This window comes from Pelodiscus sinensis, chromosome 6 (assembly GCF_052426305.1).
Source record: "Pelodiscus sinensis isolate ZL-2025 chromosome 6, ASM5242630v1, whole genome shotgun sequence".
NCBI lineage: Eukaryota > Metazoa > Chordata > Testudines > Trionychidae > Pelodiscus > Pelodiscus sinensis.
In genome coordinates this window covers 122,470,908-122,490,993 of record NC_143057.1, presented here as the reverse complement: position 1 = coordinate 122,490,993, position 20,086 = coordinate 122,470,908, and the positions used below count along the sequence as shown (strand labels likewise).

At 66.2% G+C, this 20,086-nt stretch overlaps 8 non-coding genes across 8 annotated transcripts; all 8 read right to left on the bottom strand.

Annotated features, from left to right (window-relative positions):
* Positions 1-1,340: 1,340 nt before the first annotated feature.
* On the bottom strand, positions 1,341-1,412 carry TRNAP-AGG (transfer RNA proline (anticodon AGG)). Its single transcript has one exon. It is a non-coding gene; the product is annotated as a tRNA-Pro (tRNA).
* Positions 1,413-3,319: 1,907 nt separating this feature from the next.
* On the bottom strand, positions 3,320-3,391 carry TRNAP-AGG (transfer RNA proline (anticodon AGG)). The gene has a single exon. It is a non-coding gene; the product is annotated as a tRNA-Pro (tRNA).
* Positions 3,392-5,283: 1,892 nt separating this feature from the next.
* Positions 5,284-5,355, bottom strand: TRNAP-AGG (transfer RNA proline (anticodon AGG)). The gene has a single exon. It is a non-coding gene; the product is annotated as a tRNA-Pro (tRNA).
* A 1,895-nt stretch (positions 5,356-7,250) lies between these two features.
* On the bottom strand, positions 7,251-7,322 carry TRNAP-AGG (transfer RNA proline (anticodon AGG)). The gene has a single exon. It is a non-coding gene; the product is annotated as a tRNA-Pro (tRNA).
* Positions 7,323-9,221: 1,899 nt separating this feature from the next.
* Positions 9,222-9,293, bottom strand: TRNAP-AGG (transfer RNA proline (anticodon AGG)). Its single transcript has one exon. It is a non-coding gene; the product is annotated as a tRNA-Pro (tRNA).
* A 4,898-nt stretch (positions 9,294-14,191) lies between these two features.
* On the bottom strand, positions 14,192-14,263 carry TRNAP-AGG (transfer RNA proline (anticodon AGG)). The gene has a single exon. It is a non-coding gene; the product is annotated as a tRNA-Pro (tRNA).
* Positions 14,264-16,146: 1,883 nt separating this feature from the next.
* TRNAP-AGG (transfer RNA proline (anticodon AGG)) lies at positions 16,147-16,218 on the bottom strand. The gene has a single exon. It is a non-coding gene; the product is annotated as a tRNA-Pro (tRNA).
* A 1,901-nt stretch (positions 16,219-18,119) lies between these two features.
* TRNAP-AGG (transfer RNA proline (anticodon AGG)) lies at positions 18,120-18,191 on the bottom strand. Its single transcript has one exon. It is a non-coding gene; the product is annotated as a tRNA-Pro (tRNA).
* Between the last annotated feature and the right edge of the window lie 1,895 nt (positions 18,192-20,086).

The window sequence follows — 20,086 nt, the reverse complement described above, 5'->3', positions numbered from 1 at the left end:
TCCGGCCGCCTCCCAGCCTCCGCCTCCTCCCCCGGCCGACCCTTCGGCCCCTCCCCTGCCTTCAGGTGCCCACTAGAAAGCACCTCCCCCCACCGCCTCCGCTAGAGCTGAGCCATTAAGCCCTGCCACCGGGGCTCGTGCCGGAGAGCGCCGTCCCCCCCGTTGGGGGACAGCGGGCGGCCGGGAGGAATTCCGGCCACCAGGTCACCCCATTGAATCCAATGGGGGACCACAGCCGACCACTTCCCGCCGCGCCTCCTCCAGCCATGCCTCGGCAACCAGCTTGCCGTGCCCCCGTGCCCACCTTCCAGCTCCCTGCTCAAGACGCCTCTCAATTCAGACCGTCAGCCAGCAGCAGCTCGAGAGAAAAAGGGCAAGAAGGCCACAGCTCAGCGGGAAGTGACAAGGGCTTGTCCGGGACTTGCACCCGGGACCTCTTGCTCCCAAAGCAAGAATCATGCTCCTAGACCAACAAGCCACGCCCGGCCTGCCTCCTGGTTCTGGCTTCCCAGCGGGAAAGGAACAAGCGGCTGCTAGCTGTGAGGCGGAGTCCGGAAGAGAGAGAGAAAGAAAGAGAAGGCGAGTGCTCCCCTTGCTAAAGCAATCAGTTCCCCGCAACAATGGCGTCGTGCTCGGGGCACGCTTGCAGCAGAGGTGGAGTCGTCGGCCGTCTGAAGTCCGGCGCCTGGATGACATCCTCTCCCGGGACGGGCCTTCCAGCCCTACAGCCGTCAGTTCCTAGCAGACGTGGTCCTGAGGGCAGGAGCCGGTCGGAAGACCAAAGGGAGGAGGCGCCCGCCAGACCCCTTCTGTGACCTTCAGCACGTGGAGGGGGGCCCACTGTTGTGGCTGTGGAAAAGCCATTGGCCAGATGGACCCTGTCGCGTGAGAAAGCCCCCCGTCCGTGCAGGACTCGGTCCTCCTTTCGAGGCGGACGCCTCGGCCCGCCAACCAGGCGGCAGCTTGGCAGGAAAGACCGAGCGTTCAGGGTAGCTGGGTGCCTCCCCTGTGCTTCGTTGTTGCGCGGATGTTGCTCCACGGGCCCACTACGCTGCGTAGCCGTTCCCGCCAGAGGCCGGCTCGCTGTTGGCTGGGCCTGACTCCCGGAGCTGGAGCTTGAAGGAGAGGCGCAGAGCCAACGCCGGCATCTTGGAGTACCACAAGGACACGGGCACACGAGTAGCGTAACGTGAATGGGCGAGCGGGGCACCCAGCGGGAAGATGGGTTGGGGCGCTGCTCCCGCCAAAGAGGGGGCCCCGTGACCTATCCGCAGGGCTGAAGTAAGAAAGAGGAGAGCCACAGCCGAGCGCACGGGCCGGCCCCAAGCAGGAGAGGACCAAGGCTTGTCCGGGAGTTGAACCCGGGACCTCTCGCACCCTAAGCGAGAATCATACCCCTAGACCAACAAGCCAGACCTGGGGGCAAGCTGGCTCCTGGCAGCCTCACGAATTTGGCGGAAAGAGCAGGCAGCCGGAGGCACAAAGCGCAAAAGGCCCACGCCTCCGGGCACCTTTCCAAGCTGGCCTCCCGGGGCGGTCCATCCCGCTGCGAGAGCAAGAAAGAAAGCTCATTCGCGGCCTGACCTGGCTCGCACGCCACGCCGCGGCACGGCACAGCACAGCACGCAAGTGGGGAGGTAAAGGCCGGCCAAAGTAGGCCCGGGACACCGGCAAGCACGCTCGTTGGCCGGGCCTCGTCCGGGAGCTCGGCGCTGGGCCTCTGCCGCCCCGAGAGCACCGGGCCGCCTTTGGCCTGGCTGCTCGTCCTCAAGCTTCTGGCCCGAGATCAAGCAGGCTGTAAAGCGTCTCCCATCCCGAACGGCGCTCCGAGTGCGCCACGCCCGGGGGGGGGGGCGGGGGCTGTCCCCCGAGAGCCGGGGGCCTCGTGCGCGGCTGCAGTTTTCCAGCTGAGCTGGCGGCTCCACCGCGGGCCTCGGGGCGGCAGCGTCTGCCCCTGCCCGGCGGGCAGATGGGCTCCGGCCGCCTCCCAGCCTCCGCCTCCTCCCCCGGCCGACCCTTCGGCCCCTCCCCTGCCTTCAGGTGCCCACTAGAAAGCACCTCCCCCCACCGCCTCCGCTAGAGCTGAGCCATTAAGCCCTGCCACCGGGGCTCGTGCCGGAGAGCGCCGTCCCCCCCGTTGGGGGACAGCGGGCGGCCGGGAGGAATTCCGGCCACCAGGTCACCCCATTGAATCCAATGGGGGACCACAGCCGACCACTTCCCGCCGCGCCTCCTCCAGCCATGCCTCGGCAACCAGCTTGCCGTGCCCCCGTGCCCACCTTCCAGCTCCCTGCTCAAGACGCCTCTCAATTCAGACCGTCAGCCAGCAGCAGCTCGAGAGAAAAAGGGCAAGAAGGCCACAGCTCAGCGGGAAGCGGCAAGGGCTTGTCCGGGACTCGCACCCGGGACCTCTTGCTCCCAAAGCAAGAATCATGCTCCTAGACCAACAAGCCACGCCCGGCCTGCCTCCTGGTTCTGGCTTCCCAGCGGGAAAGGAACAAGCGGCTGCTAGCTGTGAGGCGGAGTCCGGAAGAGAGAGAGAAAGAAAGAAAGAGAAGGCGCGTGCTCCCCTTGCTAAAGCAATCAGTTCCCCGCAACAATGGCGTCGTGCTCGGGGCACGCTTGCAGCAGAGGTGGAATCGTCGGCCGTCTGAAGTCCGGCGCCTGGATGACATCCTCTCCCGGGACGGGCCTTCCAGCCCTACAGCCGTCAGTTCCTAGCAGACGTGGTCCTGAGGGCAGGAGCCGGTCGGAAGACCAAAGGGAGGAGGCGCCCGCCAGACCCCTTCTGTGACCTTCAGCACGTGGAGGGGGGCCCACTGTTGTGGCTGTGGAAAAGCCATTGGCCAGATGGACCCTGTCGCGTGAGAAAGCCCCCCGTCCGTGCAGGACTCGGTCCTCCTTTCGAGGCAGACGCCTCGGCCCGCCAACCAGGCGGCAGCTTGGCAGGAAAGACCGACCGTTCAGGGTAGCTGGGTGCCTCCCCTGTGCTTCGTTGTTGCGCAGATGTTGCTCCACGGGCCCACTACGCTGCGTAGCCGTTCCCGCCAGAGGCCGGCTCGCTGTTGGCTGGGCCTGACTCCCGCAGCTGGAGCTTGAAGGAGAGGCGCAGAGCCAACGCCGCCATCTTGGAGTACCACAAGGACACGGGCACACGAGTAGCGTAACGTGAATGGGCGAGCGGGGCACCCAGCGGGAAGATGGGTTGGGGCGCTGCTCCCGCCAAAGAGGGGGCCCCGTGACCTATCCGCAGGGCTGAAGTAAGAAAGAGGAGAGCCACAGCCGAGCACACGGGCCGGCCCCAAGCAGGAGAGGACCAGGGCTTGTCCGGGAGTCGAACCCGGGACCTCTCGCACCCTAAGCGAGAATCATACCCCTAGACCAACAAGCCAGACCTGGGGGCAAGCTGGCTCCTGGCAGCCTCACGAATTTGGCGGAAAGAGCAGGCAGCCGGAGGCACAAAGCGCAAAAGGCCCACGCCTCCGGGCACCTTTCCAAGCTGGCCTCCCGGGGCGGTCCATCCCGCTGCGAGAGCAAGAAAGAAAGCTCATTCGCGGCCTGACCTGGCTCGCACGCCACGCCGCGGCACGGCACAGCACAGCACACAAGTGGGGAGGAAAAGGCCGGCCAAAGTAGGCCCGGGACACCGGCAAGCACGCTCGTTGGCCGGGCCTCGTCCGGGAGCTCGGCGCTGGGCCTCTGCCGCCCCGAGAGCACCGGGCCGCCTTTGGCCTGGCTGCTCGTCCTCAAGCTTCTGGCCCGAGATCAAGCAGGCTGTAAAGCGTCTCCCATCCCGAACGGCGCTCCGAGTGCGCCACGCGGGGGGGGGGGGGGGCCGGGGGCTGTCCCCCGAGAGCCGGGGGCCTCGTGCGCGGCTGCAGTTTTCCAGCTGAGCTGGCGGCTCCGCCGCGGGCCTCGGGGCGGCAGCGTCTGCCCCTGCCCGGCGGGCAGATGGGCTCCGGCCGCCTCCCAGCCTCCGCCTCCTCCCCCGGCCGACCCTTCGGCCCCTCCCCTGCCTTCGGGTGCCCACTAGAAAGCACCTCCCCCCACCGCCTCCGCTAGAGCTGAGCCATTAAGCCCTGCCACCGGGGCTCGTGCCGGAGAGCGCCGTCCCCCCCGTTGGGGGACAGCGGGCGGCCGGGAGGAATTCCGGCCACCAGGTCACCCCATTGAATCCAATGGGGGACCACAGCCGACCACTTCCCGCCGCGCCTCCTCCAGCCATGCCTCGGCAACCAGTTTGCCGTGCCCCCGTGCCCACCTTCCTGCTCAAGACGCCTCTCAATTCAGACCGTCAGCCAGCAGCAGCTCGAGAGAAAAAGGGCAAGAAGGCCACAGCTCAGCGGGAAGGGCTTGTCCGGGACTCGCACCCGGGACCTCTTGCTCCCAAAGCAAGAATCATGCTCCTAGACCAACAAGCCACGCCCGGCCTGCCTCCTGGTTCTGGCTTCCCAGCGGGAAAGGAACAAGCGGCTGCTAGCTGTGAGGCGGAGTCCGGAAGAGAGAGAGAAAGAAAGAGAAGGCGAGTGCTCCCCTTGCTAAAGCAATCAGTTCCGCGCAACAATGGCGTCGTGCTCGGGGCACGCTTGCAGCAGAGGTGGAATCGTCGGCCGTCTGAAGTCCGGCGCCTGGATGGCATCCTCTCCCGGGACGGGCCTTCCAGCTCCACAGCCGTCAGTTCCTAGCAGACGTGGTCCTGAGGGAAGGAGCCGGTCGGAAGACCAAAGGGAGGAGGCGCCCGCCAGACCCCTTCTGTGACCTTCAGCACGTGGAGGGGGGCCCACTGTTGTGGCTGTGGAAAAGCCATTGGCCAGATGGACCCTGTCGCGTGAGAAAGCCCCCCGTCCGTGCAGGACTCGGTCCTCCTTTCGAGGCAGACGCCTCGGCCCGCCAACCAGGCGGCAGCTTGGCAGGAAAGACCGAGCGTTCAGGGTAGCTGGGTGCCTCCCCTGTGCTTCGTTGTTGCGCGGATGTTGCTCCACGGGCCCACTACGCTGCGTAGCCGTTCCCGCCAGAGGCCGGCTCGCTGTTGGCTGGGCCTGACTCCCGGAGCTGGAGCTTGAAGGAGAGGCGCAGAGCCAACGCCGGCATCTTGGAGTACCACAAGGACACGGGCACACGAGTAGCGTAACGTGAATGGGCGAGCGGGGCACCCAGCGGGAAGATGGGTTGGGGCGCTGCTCCCGCCAAAGAGGGGGCCCCGTGACCTATCCGCAGGGCTGAAGTAAGAAAGAGGAGAGCCACAGCCGAGCGCACGGGCCGGCCCCAAGCAGGAGAAGACCAGGGCTTGTCCGGGAGTCGAACCCGGGACCTCTCGCACCCTAAGCGAGAATCATACCCCTAGACCAACAAGCCAGACCTGGGGGCAAGCTGGCTCCTGGCAACCTCACGAATTTGGCGGAAAGAGCAGGCAGCCGGAGGCACAAAGCGCAAAAGGCCCACGCCTCCGGGCACCTTTCCAAGCTGGCCTCCCGGGGCGGTCCATCCCGCTGCGAGAGCAAGAAAGAAAGCTCATTCGCGGCCTGACCTGGCTCGCACGCCACGCCGCGGCACGGCACAGCACAGCACGCAAGTGGGGAGGAAAAGGCCGGCCAAAGTAGGCCCGGGACACCGGCAAGCACGCTCGTTGGCCGGGCCTCGTCCGGGAGCTCGGCGCTGGGCCTCTGCCGCCCCGAGAGCACCGGGCCGCCTTTGGCCTGGCTGCTCGTCCTCAAGCTTCTGGCCCGAGATCAAGCAGGCTGTAAAGCGTCTCCCATCCCGAACGGCGCTCCGAGTGCGCCACGCCCGGGGGGGCGGGGGCTGTCCCCCGAGAGCCGGGGGCCTCGTGCGCGGCTGCAGTTTTCCAGCTGAGCTGGCGGCTCCGCCGCGGGCCTCGGGGCGGCAGCGTCTGCCCCTGCCCGGCGGGCAGATGGGCTCCGGCCGCCTCCCAGCCTCCGCCTCCTCCCCCGGCCGACCCTTCGGCCCCTCCCCTGCCTTCAGGTGCCCACTAGAAAGCACCTCCCCCCACCGCCTCCGCTAGAGCTGAGCCATTAAGCCCTGCCACCGGGGCTCGTGCCGGAGAGCGCCGTCCCCCCCGTTGGGGGACAGCGGGCGGCCGGGAGGAATTCCGGCCACCAGGTCACCCCATTGAATCCAATGGGGGACCACAGCCGACCACTTCCCGCCGCGCCTCCTCCAGCCATGCCTCGGCAACCAGCTTGCCGTGCCCCCGTGCCCACCTTCCAGCTCCCTGCTCAAGACGCCTCTCAATTCAGACCGTCAGCCAGCAGCAGCTCGAGAGAAAAAGGGCAAGAAGGCCACAGCTCAGCGGGAAGTGGCAAGGGCTTGTCCGGGACTCGCACCCGGGACCTCTTGCTCCCAAAGCAAGAATCATGCTCCTAGACCAACAAGCCACGCCCGGCCTGCCTCCTGGCTCTGGCTTCCCAGCGGGAAAGGAACAAGAGGCTGCTAGCTGTGAGGCGGCGTCTGGAAGAGAGCGAGAAAGAGAAGGCGAGTGTTCCCCTTGCTAAAGCAATCAGTTCCCCGCAACAATGGCGTCGTGCTCGGGGCACGCTTGCAGCAGAGGTGGAGTCGTCGGCCGTCTGAAGTCCGGCGCCTGGATGACATCCTCTCCCGGGACGGGCCTTCCAGCCCTACAGCCGTCAGTTCCTAGCAGACGTGGTCCTGAGGGCAGGAGCCGGTGGGAAGACCAAAGGGAGGAGGCGCCCGCCAGACCCCTTCTGTGACCTTCAGCACATGGAGGGGGGCCCACTGTTGTGGCTGTGGAAAAGCCATTGGCCAGATGGACCCTGTCGCGTGAGAAAGCCCCCCGTCCGTGCAGGACTCGGTCCTCCTTTCGAGGCGGACGCCTCGGCCCGCCAACCAGGCGGCAGCTTGGCAGGAAAGACCGAGCGTTCAGGGTAGCTGGGTGCCTCCCCTGTGCTTCGTTGTTGCGCGGATGTTGCTCCACGGGCCCACTACGCTGCGTAGCCGTTCCCGCCAGAGGCCGGCTCGCTGTTGGCTGGGCCTGACTCCCGGAGCTGGAGCTTGAAGGAGAGGCGCAGAGCCAACGCCGGCATCTTGGAGTACCACAAGGACACGGGCACACGAGTAGCGTAACGTGAATGGGCGAGCGGGGCACCCAGCGGGAAGATGGGTTGGGGCGCTGCTCCCGCCAAAGAGGGGGCCCCGTGACCTATCCGCAGGGCTGAAGTAAGAAAGAGGAGAGCCACAGCCGAGCGCACGGGCCGGCCCCAAGCAGGAGAGGACCAGGGCTTGTCCGGGAGTTGAACCCGGGACCTCTCGCACCCTAAGCGAGAATCATACCCCTAGACCAACAAGCCAGACCTGGGGGCAAGCTGGCTCCTGGCAACCTCACGAATTTGGCGGAAAGAGCAGGCAGCCGGAGGCACAAAGCGCAAAAGGCCCACGCCTCCGGGCACCTTTCCAAGCTGGCCTCCCGGGGCGGTCCATCCCGCTGCGAGAGCAAGAAAGAAAGCTCATTCGCGGCCTGACCTGGCTCGCACGCCACGCCGCGGCACGGCACAGCACAGCACGCAAGTGGGGAGGTAAAGGCCGGCCAAAGTAGGCCCGGGACACCGGCAAGCACGCTCGTTGGCCGGGCCTCGTCCGGGAGCTCGGCGCTGGGCCTCTGCCGCCCCGAGAGCACCGGGCCGCCTTTGGCCTGGCTGCTCGTCCTCAAGCTTCTGGCCCGAGATCAAGCAGGCTGTAAAGCGTCTCCCATCCCGAACGGCGCTCCGAGTGCGCCACGCCCGGGGGGGGGGGCGGGGGCTGTCCCCCGAGAGCCGGGGGCCTCGTGCGCGGCTGCAGTTTTCCAGCTGAGCTGGCGGCTCCGCCGCGGGCCTCGGGGCGGCAGCGTCTGCCCCTGCCCGGCGGGCAGATGGGCTCCGGCCGCCTCCCAGCCTCCGCCTCCTCCCCCGGCCGACCCTTCGGCCCCTCCCCTGCCTTCAGGTGCCCACTAGAAAGCACCTCCCCCCACCGCCTCCGCTAGAGCTGAGCCATTAAGCCCTGCCACCGGGGCTCGTGCCGGAGAGCGCCGTCCCCCCCGTTGGGGGACAGCGGGCGGCCGGGAGGAATTCCGGCCACCAGGTCACCCCATTGAATCCAATGGGGGACCACAGCCGACCACTTCCCGCCGCGCCTCCTCCAGCCATGCCTCGGCAACCAGCTTGCCGTGCCCCCGTGCCCACCTTCCAGCTCCCTGCTCAAGACGCCTCTCAATTCAGACCGTCAGCCAGCAGCAGCTCGAGAGAAAAAGGGCAAGAAGGCCACAGCTCAGCGGGAAGTGGCAAGGGCTTGTCCGGGACTCGCACCCGGGACCTCTTGCTCCCAAAGCAAGAATCATGCTCCTAGACCAACAAGCCACGCCCGGCCTGCCTCCTGGCTCTGGCTTCCCAGCGGGAAAGGAACAAGAGGCTGCTAGCTGTGAGGCGGCGTCTGGAAGAGAGCGAGAAAGAGAAGGCGAGTGTTCCCCTTGCTAAAGCAATCAGTTCCCCGCAACAATGGCGTCGTGCTCGGGGCACGCTTGCAGCAGAGGTGGAGTCGTCGGCCGTCTGAAGTCCGGCGCCTGGATGACATCCTCTCCCGGGACGGGCCTTCCAGCCCTACAGCCGTCAGTTCCTAGCAGACGTGGTCCTGAGGGCAGGAGCCGGTCGGAAGACCAAAGGGAGGAGGCGCCCGCCAGACCCCTTCTGTGACCTTCAGCACGTGGAGGGGGGCCCACTGTTGTGGCTGTGGAAAAGCCATTGGCCAGATGGACCCTGTCGCGTGAGAAAGCCCCCCGTCCGTGCAGGACTCGGTCCTCCTTTCGAGGCGGACGCCTCGGCCCGCCAACCAGGCGGCAGCTTGGCAGGAAAGACCGAGCGTTCAGGGTAGCTGGGTGCCTCCCCTGTGCTTCGTTGTTGCGCGGATGTTGCTCCACGGGCCCACTACGCTGCGTAGCCGTTCCCGCCAGAGGCCGGCTCGCTGTTGGCTGGGCCTGACTCCCGGAGCTGGAGCTTGAAGGAGAGGCGCAGAGCCAACGCCGGCATCTTGGAGTACCACAAGGACACGGGCACACGAGTAGCGTAACGTGAATGGGCGAGCGGGGCACCCAGCGGGAAGATGGGTTGGGGCGCTGCTCCCGCCAAAGAGGGGGCCCCGTGACCTATCCGCAGGGCTGAAGTAAGAAAGAGGAGAGCCACAGCCGAGCGCACGGGCCGGCCCCAAGCAGGAGAGGACCAGGGCTTGTCCGGGAGTTGAACCCGGGACCTCTCGCACCCTAAGCGAGAATCATACCCCTAGACCAACAAGCCAGACCTGGGGGCAAGCTGGCTCCTGGCAGCCTCACGAATTTGGCGGAAAGAGCAGGCAGCCGGAGGCACAAAGCGCAAAAGGCCCACGCCTCCGGGCACCTTTCCAAGCTGGCCTCCCGGGGCGGTCCATCCCGCTGCGAGAGCAAGAAAGAAAGCTCATTCGCGGCCTGACCTGGCTCGCACGCCACGCCGCGGCACGGCACAGCACAGCACGCAAGTGGGGAGGTAAAGGCCGGCCAAAGTAGGCCCGGGACACCGGCAAGCACGCTCGTTGGCCGGGCCTCGTCCGGGAGCTCGGCGCTGGGCCTCTGCCGCCCCGAGAGCACCGGGCCGCCTTTGGCCTGGCTGCTCGTCCTCAAGCTTCTGGCCCGAGATCAAGCAGGCTGTAAAGCGTCTCCCATCCCGAACGGCGCTCCGAGTGCGCCACGCCCGGGGGGGGGGGGCGGGGGCTGTCCCCCGAGAGCCGGGGGCCTCGTGCGCGGCTGCAGTTTTCCAGCTGAGCTGGCGGCTCCGCCGCGGGCCTCGGGGCGGCAGCGTCTGCCCCTGCCCGGCGGGCAGATGGGCTCCGGCCGCCTCCCAGCCTCCGCCTCCTCCCCCGGCCGACCCTTCGGCCCCTCCCCTGCCTTCAGGTGCCCACTAGAAAGCACCTCCCCCCACCGCCTCCGCTAGAGCTGAGCCATTAAGCCCTGCCACCGGGGCTCGTGCCGGAGAGCACCGTCCCCCCCGTTGGGGGACAGCGGGCGGCCGGGAGGAATTCCGGCCACCAGGTCACCCCATTGAATCCAATGGGGGACCACAGCCGACCACTTCCCGCCGCGCCTCCTCCAGCCATGCCTCGGCAACCAGCTTGCCGTGCCCCCGTGCCCACCTTCCAGCTCCCTGCTCAAGACGCCTCTCAATTCAGACCGTCAGCCAGCAGCAGCTCGAGAGAAAAAGGGCAAGAAGGCCACAGCTCAGCGGGAAGTGGCAAGGGCTTGTCCGGGACTCGCACCCGGGACCTCTTGCTCCCAAAGCAAGAATCATGCTCCTAGACCAACAAGCCACGCCCGGCCTGCCTCCTGGTTCTGGCTTCCCAGCGGGAAAGGAACAAGCGGCTGCTAGCTGTGAGGCGGAGTCCGGAAGAGAGAGAGAAAGAAAGAGAAGGCGAGTGCTCCCCTTGCTAAAGCAATCAGTTCCCCGCAACAATGGCGTCGTTCTCGGGGCACGCTTGCAGCAGAGGTGGAATCGTCGGCCGTCTGAAGTCCGGCGCCTGGATGACATCCTCTCCCGGGACGGACCTTCCAGCCCTACAGCCGTCAGTTCCTAGCAGACGTGGTCCTGAGGGCAGGAGCCGGTCGGAAGACCAAAGGGAGGAGGCGCCCGCCAGACCCCTTCTGTGACCTTCAGCACGTGGAGGGGGGCCCACTGTTGTGGCTGTGGAAAAGCCATTGGCCAGATGGACCCTGTCGCGTGAGAAAGCCCCCCGTCCGTGCAGGACTCGGTCCTCCTTTCGAGGCAGACGCCTCGGCCCGCCAACCAGGCGGCAGCTTGGCAGGAAAGACCGACCGTTCAGGGTAGCTGGGTGCCTCCCCTGTGCTTCGTTGTTGCGCGGATGTTGCTCCACGGGCCTACTACGCTGCGTAGCCGTTCCCGCCAGAGGCCGGCTCGCTGTTGGCTGGGCCTGACTCCCGGAGCTGGAGCTTGAAGGAGAGGCGCAGAGCCAACGCCGGCATCTTGGAGTACCACAAGGACACGGGCACACGAGTAGCGTAACGTGAATGGGCGAGCGGGGCACCCAGCGGGAAGATGGGTTGGGGCGCTGCTCCCGCCAAAGAGGGGGCCCCGTGACCTATCTGCAGGGCTGAAGTAAGAAAGAGGAGAGCCACAGCCGAGCGCGCGGGCCGGCCCCAAGCAGGAGAGGACCAGGGCTTGTCCGGGCGTTGAACCCGGGACCTCTCGCACCCTAAGCGAGAATCATACCCCTAGACCAAAAAGCCAGACTTGGGGGCAAGCTGGCTCCTGGCAGGCCTCACGAATTTGGCGGAAAGAGCAGGCAGCCGGAGGCACAAAGCGCCAAAGGCCCACGCCTCCGGGCACCTTTCCAAGCTGGCCTCCCGGGGCGGTCCATCCCGCTGCGAGAGCAAGAAAGAAAGCTCATTCGCGGCCTGACCTGGCTCGCACGCCACGCCACGCCACGGCACGGCACAGCACGGCACGCAAGTGGGGAGGAAAAGGCCGGCCAAAGTAGGCCCGGGACACCGGTGTGACAGACCGGGCCGTGTCCGGGCACAGCTTAGGGCGTCCGCTCAGGGCGAATTGCTCAAATCCGGGGTTCCTTACAGCCCCCGACTGGCGACCTCTCCACACAGGCCACAAACCAGTCTCACAGAGCGCTTCAGCTGCCTGCCTGAAGCCTCCCGAGCAAAACCCCTCTGACACCCCAGCAATATCCGTGCCCCAGATGGCCCCGGGCCTATACACAGGTGGGGGGTCCTAGCACCCAATCCCACCTACCCCGAACAAGTTCTGTCCGGTTCCAAGAAACCAGCCACAGATCCCTGGTCAATTTACCCTCTGGATCTTACCCACAAATCACGCTGGGCCAATCCTTTAGAATCTATATCTAAAGGTTTATTATTACAAGAAAGAAAAGCATGAGAGTAAGGTTATTAAAGTACAGTACGTTACATGCACCGAATCTCCCAGTCCTCGATGCAGGCTCTAGCAGAGATGTTGGTTAAAAGTCCTTATTGCACATCCTACGATCAGGATGGGTTCACAGGTCTTCCGGGCTCTTCAATCCCTGCAGTGCTGCCTCTGGGATGAAGTGCTGAGCTGAGAACAAAATGGCATCGACCACATGGCCTCTTTATACTCCTTCCTGGCCTCTTCTAGTATGTAGCAGGTCACCTGGTCCTCAGCCTCTCTGTGTTCCCTGCTGGCTGCTCTCAGGACAGCCCCCATTCTTTGGGTGTGTCTTTGGCCCATTGAGAACCATTGTCCCACAGGTAATTAGCATGTCCACAGGCTCCACAGGCTCGGCCCTGCCCAATGCTTAACCACATGCAGGGAAATCTTCAGTTTCCACACAGATTACAGATCTACACACAGAGACATTATATACTCACATAAACAGTGTACACAGGATCAGAAAACAACAAGCTCCCATTCAATACCCCACATGGCTCCCTTTCATACAGATTTCTGGGGCCAACACCCCCACCTAGGGGTGCAGCAGCGATCTGGCTGCTTCCCTCCAATTCGGTAATGTGACAACCGGCAAGCACGCTCGTTGGCCGGGCCTCGTCCGGGAGCTCGGCGCTGGGCCTCTGCCGCCCCGAGAGCACCGGGCCGCCTTTGGCCTGGCCGCTCGTCCTCAAGCTTCTGGCCCGAGATCAAGCAGGCTGTAAAGCGTCTCCCCTCCCGAACGGCACTCCGAGTGCGCCACGCGGGGGGGGGGGGGGGGCGGGGGCTGTCCCCTGAGAGCCGGGGGCCTCGTGCGCGGCTGCAGTTTTCCAGCTGAGCTGGCGGCTCCGCCGCGGGCCTCGGGGCGGCAGCGTCTGCCCCTGCCCGGCGGGCAGATGGGCTCCGGCCGCCTCCCAGCCTCCGCCTCCTCCCCCGGCCGACCCTTCGGCCCCTCCCCTGCCTTCAGGTGCCCACTAGAAAGCACCTCCCCCCACCGCCTCCGCTAGAGCTGAGCCATTAAGCCCTGCCACCGGGGCTCGTGCCGGAGAGCGCCGTCCCCCCCGTTGGGGGACAGCGGGCGGCCGGGAGGAATTCCGGCCACCAGGTCACCCCATTGAATCCAAAGGGGGACCACAGCCGACCACTTCCCGCCGCGTCTCCTCCAGCCATGCCTCGGCAACCAGCTTGCCGTGCCCCCGTGCCCACCTTCCAGCTCCCTGCTCAAGCCGCCTCTCAATTCAGACCGTCAGCCAGCAGCAGCTCGAGAGAAAAAGGGCAAGAAGGCCACAGCTCAGCGGGAAGTGGCAAGGGCTTGTCCGGGACTCGCACCCGGGACCTCTTGCTCCCAAAGCAAGAATCATGCTCCTAGACCAACAAGCCACGCCAGGCCTGCCTCCTGGTTCTGGCTTCCCAGCGGGAAAGGAACAAGCGGCTGCTAGCTGTGAGGCGGAGTCCGGAAGAGAGAAAGAAAGAAAGAGAAGGCGAGTGCTCCCCTTGCTAAAGCAATCAGTTCCCCGCAACAATGGCGTCGTTCTCGGGGCACGCTTGTAGCAGAGGTGGAATCGTCGGCCGTCTGAAGTCCGGCGCCTGGATGGCATCCTCTCCCGGGACGGGCCTTCCAGCCCTACAGCCGTCAGTTCCTAGCAGACGTGGTCCTGAGGGAAGGAGCCGGTCGGAAGACCAAAGGGAGGAGGCGCCCGCCAGACCCCTTCTGTGACCTTCAGCACGTGGAGGGGGGCCCACTGTTGTGGCTGTGGAAAAGCCATTGGCCAGATGGACCCTGTCGCGTGATAAAGCCCCCTGTCCGTGCAGGACTCGGTCCTCCTTTCGAGGCAGAAGCCTCGGCCCGCCAACCAGGCGGCAGCTTGGCAGGAAAGACCGACCGTTCAGGGTAGCTGGGTGCCTCCCCTGTGCTTCGTTGTTGCGCGGATGTTGCTCCATGGGCCCACTACGCTGCGTAGCCGTTCCCGCCAGTGGCCGGCTCGCTGTTGGCTGGGCCTGACTCCCGGAGCTGGAGCTTGAAGGAGAGGCGCAGAGCCAACGCCGGCATCTTGGAGTACCACAAGGACACGGGTAGCGTAACGTGAATGGGCGAGCGGGGCACCCAGCGGGAACATGGGTTGGGGCGCTGCTCCCGCCAAAGAGGGGGGCCCGTGACCTATCCGCAGGGCTGAAGTAAGAAAGAGGAGAACCACAGGCAAGCACGAGGGACGGCCCCAAGCAGGAACGAGCCAGGGCTTGTCCGGGAGTTGAACCCGGGACCTCTCGCACCCTAAGCGAGAATCATACCCCTAGACCAACAAGCCAGACCCGGGGCAAACTGGCGCCTGGCAGGCCTCACGAGTTTGGCGGAAAGAGCAGGCAGCCGGAGGCACAAAGCGCAAAAGGCCCACGCCTCCGGGCACCTTTCCAAGCTGGCCTCCCGGGGCGGTCCATCCCGCTGCGAGAGCAAGAAAGAAAGCTCCTTCGCGGCCTGACCTGGCTCGCACGCCACGGCACGGCACGGCACGCAAGTGGGGAGGAAAAGGCCGGCCAAAGTAGGCCCGGGACACCGGCAAGCACGCTCGTTGGCCTGGCCTCGTCCGGGAGCTCGGCGCTGGGCCTCTGCCGCCCCGAGAGCACCGGGCCGCCTTTGGCCTGGCTGCTTGCCCTCAAGCTTCTGGCCCGAGATCAAGCAGGCTGTGAAGCGTCTCCCCTCCCGAATGGCGCTCCGAGTGCGCCACGCGGGGGGGCGGGGGCTTCCCCCCGAGAGCCGGGGGCCTCGTGCGCTGCTGCAGTTTTCCAGCTGAGCTGGCGGCTCCGCCGCGGGCCTCGGGGCGGCAGCGTCTGCCCCTGCCCGGCGGGCAGATGGGCTCCGGCCGCCTCCCAAACTCCGCCTCCTCCCCCGGCCGACCCTTCGGCCCCTCCCCTGCCTGCAGGTGCCCACTAGAAAGCACCTCCCCCCACCGCCTCCGCTAGAGCTGAGCCATTAAGCCCTGCCACCGGGGCTCGTGCCGGAGAGCGCCGTCCCCCCCGTTGGGGGACAGCGGGCGGCCGGGAGGAATTCCGGCCACCAGGTCACCCCATTGAATCCAATGGGGGCCCACAGCCGACCACTTCCCGCCGCGCCTCCTCCAGCCATGCCTCGGCAACCAGCTTGCCGTGCCCCCGTGCCCACCTTCCGGCTCCCTGCTCAAGCCGCCTCTCAATTCAGACCGACAGCCAGCAGCAGCTCGAGAGAAAAAGGGGCAAGAAGGCCGCAGCTGAGCGGGAAGGGCAAGGGCTTGTCCGGGACTCGCACCCGGGACCTCTTGCTCCCAAAGCAAGAATCATGCTCCTAGACCAACAAGCCACGCCCGGCCTGCCTCTTGGTTCCCGCTTCCCAGCGGGAAAGGAACAAGCGGCTGCTAGCTGTGAGGCGGAGTCCGCAAGAGAGAAAGAAAGAGAAGGCGAGTGCTCCCCTTGCTAAAGCAATCAGTTCCGCGCAACAATGGCGTCGTTCTCGGGGCACACTTGTAGCAGAGGTGGAATCGTCGGCCGTCTGAAGTCCGGCGCCTGGATGGCATCCTCTCCCGGGACGGGCCTTCCAGCTCCACAGCCGTCAGTTCCTAGCAGACGTGGTCCTGAGGGCAGGAGCCGGTCGGAAGACCAAAGGGAGGAGGCGCCCGCCAGACCCCTTCTGTGACCTTCAGCACGTGGAGGGGGGCCCACTGTTGTGGCTGTGGAAAGGCCATGGGCCAGATGGAGCCTGTCGCGTGAGAAAGCCCCCCGTCCGTGCAGGACTCGGTCCTCCTTTGGAGGCAGACGCCTCGGCCCGCCAACCAGGCGGCAGCTTGGCAGGAAAGACCGACCGTTCAGGGTAGCTGGGTGCCTCCCCTGTGCTTCGTTGTTGCGCGGATGTTGCTCCACGGGCCCACTACGCTGCGTAGCCGTTCCCGCCAGAGGCCGGCTCGCTGTTGGCTGGGCCTGACTCCCGGAGCTGGAGCTTGAAGGAGAGGCGCAGAGCCAACGCCGGCATCTTGGAGTACCACAAGGACACGGGCACACGAGTAGCGTAACGTGAATGGGCGAGCGGGGCACCCAGCGGGAAGATGGGTTGGGGCGCTGCTCCCGCCAAAGAGGGGGCCCCGTGACCTATCCGCAGGGCTGAAGTAAGAAAGAGGAGAGCCACAGGCAAGCGCGAAGGACGGCCCCAAGCAGGAGAGGGCCAGGGCTTGTCCGGGAGTTGAACCCGGGACCTCTCGCACCCTAAGCGAGAATCATACCCCTAGACCAACAAGCCAGACCTGGGGCAAGCTGGCGCCTGGCAGGCCTCACGACTTTGACGGAAAGAGCAGGCAGCCGGAGGCACAAAGCGCAAAAGGCCCACGCCTCCGGGCACCTTTCCAAGCTGGCCTCCCGGGGCGGTCCATCCCGCTGCGAGAGCAAGAAAGAAAGCTCATTCGCGGCCTGACCTGGCTCGCACGCCACGCCACGCCACGCCACGGCACGGCACGGCACGGCACGCAAGTGGGGAGGAAAAGGCCGGCCAAAGTAGGCCCGGGACACCGGCAAGCACGCTCGTTGGCCCGGCCTCGTCCGGGAGCTCGGCGCTGGGCCTCTGCCGCCCCGAGAGCACCGGGCCGCCTTTGGCCTGGCCGCTCGTCCTCAAGCTTCTGGCCCGAGATCAAGCAGGCTGTAAAGCGTCTCCCCTGCCGAATGGCGCTCCGAGTGCGCCACGCGGGGAGGGGAGGGTGGGGGCTGTCCCCCGAGAGCCGGGGGCCTCGTGCGCGGCTGCAGTTTTCCAGCTGAGCTGGCGGCTCCGCCGCGGGCCTCGGGGCGGCAGCGTCTGCCCCTGCCCGGCGGGCAGATGGGCTCCGGCCGCCTCCCAAACTCCGCCTCCTCCCCCGGCCGACCCTTCGGCCCCTCCCCTGCCTTCAGGTGCCCACTAGAAAGCACCTCCCCCCACCGCCTCCGCTAGAGCTGAGCCATTAAGCCCTGCCACCGGGGCTCGTGCCGGAGAGCGCCATCCCCCCCGTTGGGGGACAGCGGGCGGCCGGGAGGAATTCCGGCCACCAGGTCACCCCATTGAATCCAATGGGGGACCACAGCCGACCACTTCCCGCCGCGCCTCCTCCAGCCATGCCTCGGCAACCAGCTTGCCGTGCCCCCGTGCCCACCTTCCAGCTCCCTGCTCAAGCCGCCTCTCAATTCAGACCGTCAGCCAGCAGCAGCTCGAGAGAAAAAGGGCAAGAAGGCCACAGCTCAGCGGGAAGTGGCAAGGGCTTGTCCGGGACTCGCACCCGGGACCTCTTGCTCCCAAAGCAAGAATCATGCTCCTAGACCAACAAGCCACGCCCGGCCTGCCTCCTGGTTTTGGCTTCCCAGCGGGAAAGGAACAAGCGGCTGCTAGCTGTGAGGCGGCGTCCGGAAGAGAGAGAGAAAGAGAAGGCGAGTGCTCCCCTTGCTAAAGCAATCAGTTCCCCGCAACAATGGCGTCGTTCTCGGGGCACGCTTGCAGCAGAGGTGGAATCGTCGGCCGTCTGAAGTCCGGCGCCTGGATGGCATCCTCTCCCGGGACGGGCCTTCCAGCCCTACAGCCGTCAGTTCCTAGCAGACGTGGTCCTGAGGGAAGGAGCCGGTCGGAAGACCAAAGGGAGGAGGCGCCCGCCAGACCCCTTCTGTGACCTTCAGCACGTGGAGGGGGGCCCACTGTTGTGGCTGTGGAAAAGCCATTGGCCAGATGGACCCTGTCGCGTGATAAAGCCCCCCGTCCGTGCAGGACTCGGTCCTCCTTTCGAGGCAGAAGCCTCGGCCCGCCAACCAGGCGGCAGCTTGGCAGGAAAGACCGACCGTTCAGGGTAGCTGGGTGCCTCCCCTGTGCTTCGTTGTTGCGCGGATGTTGCTCCACGGGCCCACTACGCTGCGTAGCCGTTCCCGCCAGAGGCCGGCTCGCTGTTGGCTGGGCCTGACTCCCGGAGCTGGAGCTTGAAGGAGAGGCGCAGAGCCGACGCCGGCATCTTGGAGTACCACAAGGACACGGGTAGCGTAACGTGAATGGGCGAGCGGGGCACCCAGCGGGAAGATGGGTTGGGGCGCTGCAACCGCCAAAGAGGGGGCCCCGTGACCTATCTGCAGGGCTGAAGTAAGAAAGAGGAGAGCCACAGCCGAGCGCGCGGGCCGGCCCCAAGCAGGAGAGGACCAGGGCTTGTCCGGGCGTTGAACCCGGGACCTCTCGCACCCTAAGCGAGAATCATACCCCTAGACCAACAAGCCAGACCTGGGGGCAAGCTGGCTCCTGGCAGGCCTCACGAATTTGGCGGAAAGAGCAGGCAGCCGGAGGGACAAAGCGCGAAAGGCCCACGCCTCCGGGCACCTTTCCAAGCTGGCCTCCCGGGGCGGTCCATCCCGCTGCGAGAGCAAGAAAGAAAGCTCATTCGCGGCCTGACCTGGCTCGCACGCCACGCCACGCCACGCCACGGCACAGCACGCAAGTGGGGAGGAAAAGGCCGGCCAAAGTAGGCCCGGGACACCGGCAAGCACGCTCGTTGGCCGGGCCTCGTCCGGGAGCTCGGCGCTGGGCCTCTGCCGCCCCGAGAGCACCGGGCCGCCTTTGGCCTGGCTGCTCGTCCTCAAGCTTCTGGCCCGAGATCAAGCAGGCTGTAAAGCATCTCCCATCCCGAACGGCGCTCCGAGTGCGCCACGCGGGGGGGGGGCGGGGGCTGTCCCCCGAGAGCCGGGGGCCTCGTGCGCGGCTGCAGTTTTCCAGCTGAGCTGGCGGCTCCGCCGCGGGCCTCGGGGCGGCAGCGTCTGCCCCTGCCCGGCGGGCAGATGGGCTCCGGCCGCCTCCCAGCCTCCGCCTCCTCCCCCGGCCGACCCTTCGGCCCCTCCCCTGCCTTCGGGTGCCCACTAGAAAGCACCTCCCCCCACAGCCTCCGCTAGAGCTGAGCCATTAAGCCCTGCCACCGGGGCTCGTGCCGGAGAGCGCCGTCCCCCCCGTTGGGGGACAGCGGGCGGCCGGGAGGAATTCCGGCCACCAGGTCACCCCATTGAATCCAATGGGGGACCACAGCCGACCACTTCCCGCCGCGCCTCCTCCAGCCATGCCTCGGCAACCAGCTTGCCGTGCCCCCGTGCCCACCTTCCAGCTCCCTGCTCAAGCCGCCTCTCAATTCAGACCGACAGCCAGCAGCAGCTCGAGAGAAAAAGGGGCAAGAAGGCCGCAGCTGAGCGGGAAGGGCAAGGGCTTGTCCGGGACTCGCACCCGGGACTTCTTGCTCCCAAAGCAAGAATCATGCTCCTAGACCAACAAGCCACGCCCGGCCTGCCTCCTGGTTCTGGCTTCCCAGCGGGAAAGGAACAAGCGGCTGCTAGCTGTGAGGCGGAGTCCGGAAGAGAGAGAGAAAGAAAGAGAAGGCGAGTGCTCCCCTTGCTAAAGCAATCAGTTCCCCGCAACAATGGCGTCGTTCTCGGGGCACGCTTGCAGCAGAGGTGGAATCGTCGGCCGTCTGAAGTCCGGCGCCTGGATGACATCCTCTCCCGGGACGGACCTTCCAGCCCTACAGCCGTCAGTTCCTAGCAGACGTGGTCCTGAGGGCAGGAGCCGGTCGGAAGACCAAAGGGAGGAGGCGCCCGCCAGACCCCTTCTGTGACCTTCAGCACGTGGAGGGGGGCCCACTGTTGTGGCTGTGGAAAAGCCATTGGCCAGATGGACCCTGTCGCGTGAGAAAGCCCCCCGTCCGTGCAGGACTCGGTCCTCCTTTCGAGGCAGACGCCTCGGCCCGCCAACCAGGCGGCAGCTTGGCAGGAAAGACCGACCGTTCAGGGTAGCTGGGTGCCTCCCCTGTGCTTCGTTGTTGCGCGGATGTTGCTCCACGGGCCTACTACGCTGCGTAGCCGTTCCCGCCAGAGGCCGGCTCGCTGTTGGCTGGGCCTGACTCCCGGAGCTGGAGCTTGAAGGAGAGGCGCAGAGCCAACGCCGGCATCTTGGAGTACCACAAGGACACGGGCACACGAGTAGCGTAACGTGAATGGGCGAGCGGGGCACCCAGCGGGAAGATGGGTTGGGGCGCTGCTCCCGCCAAAGAGGGGGCCCCGTGACCTATCTGCAGGGCTGAAGTAAGAAAGAGGAGAGCCACAGCCGAGCGCGCGGGCCGGCCCCAAGCAGGAGA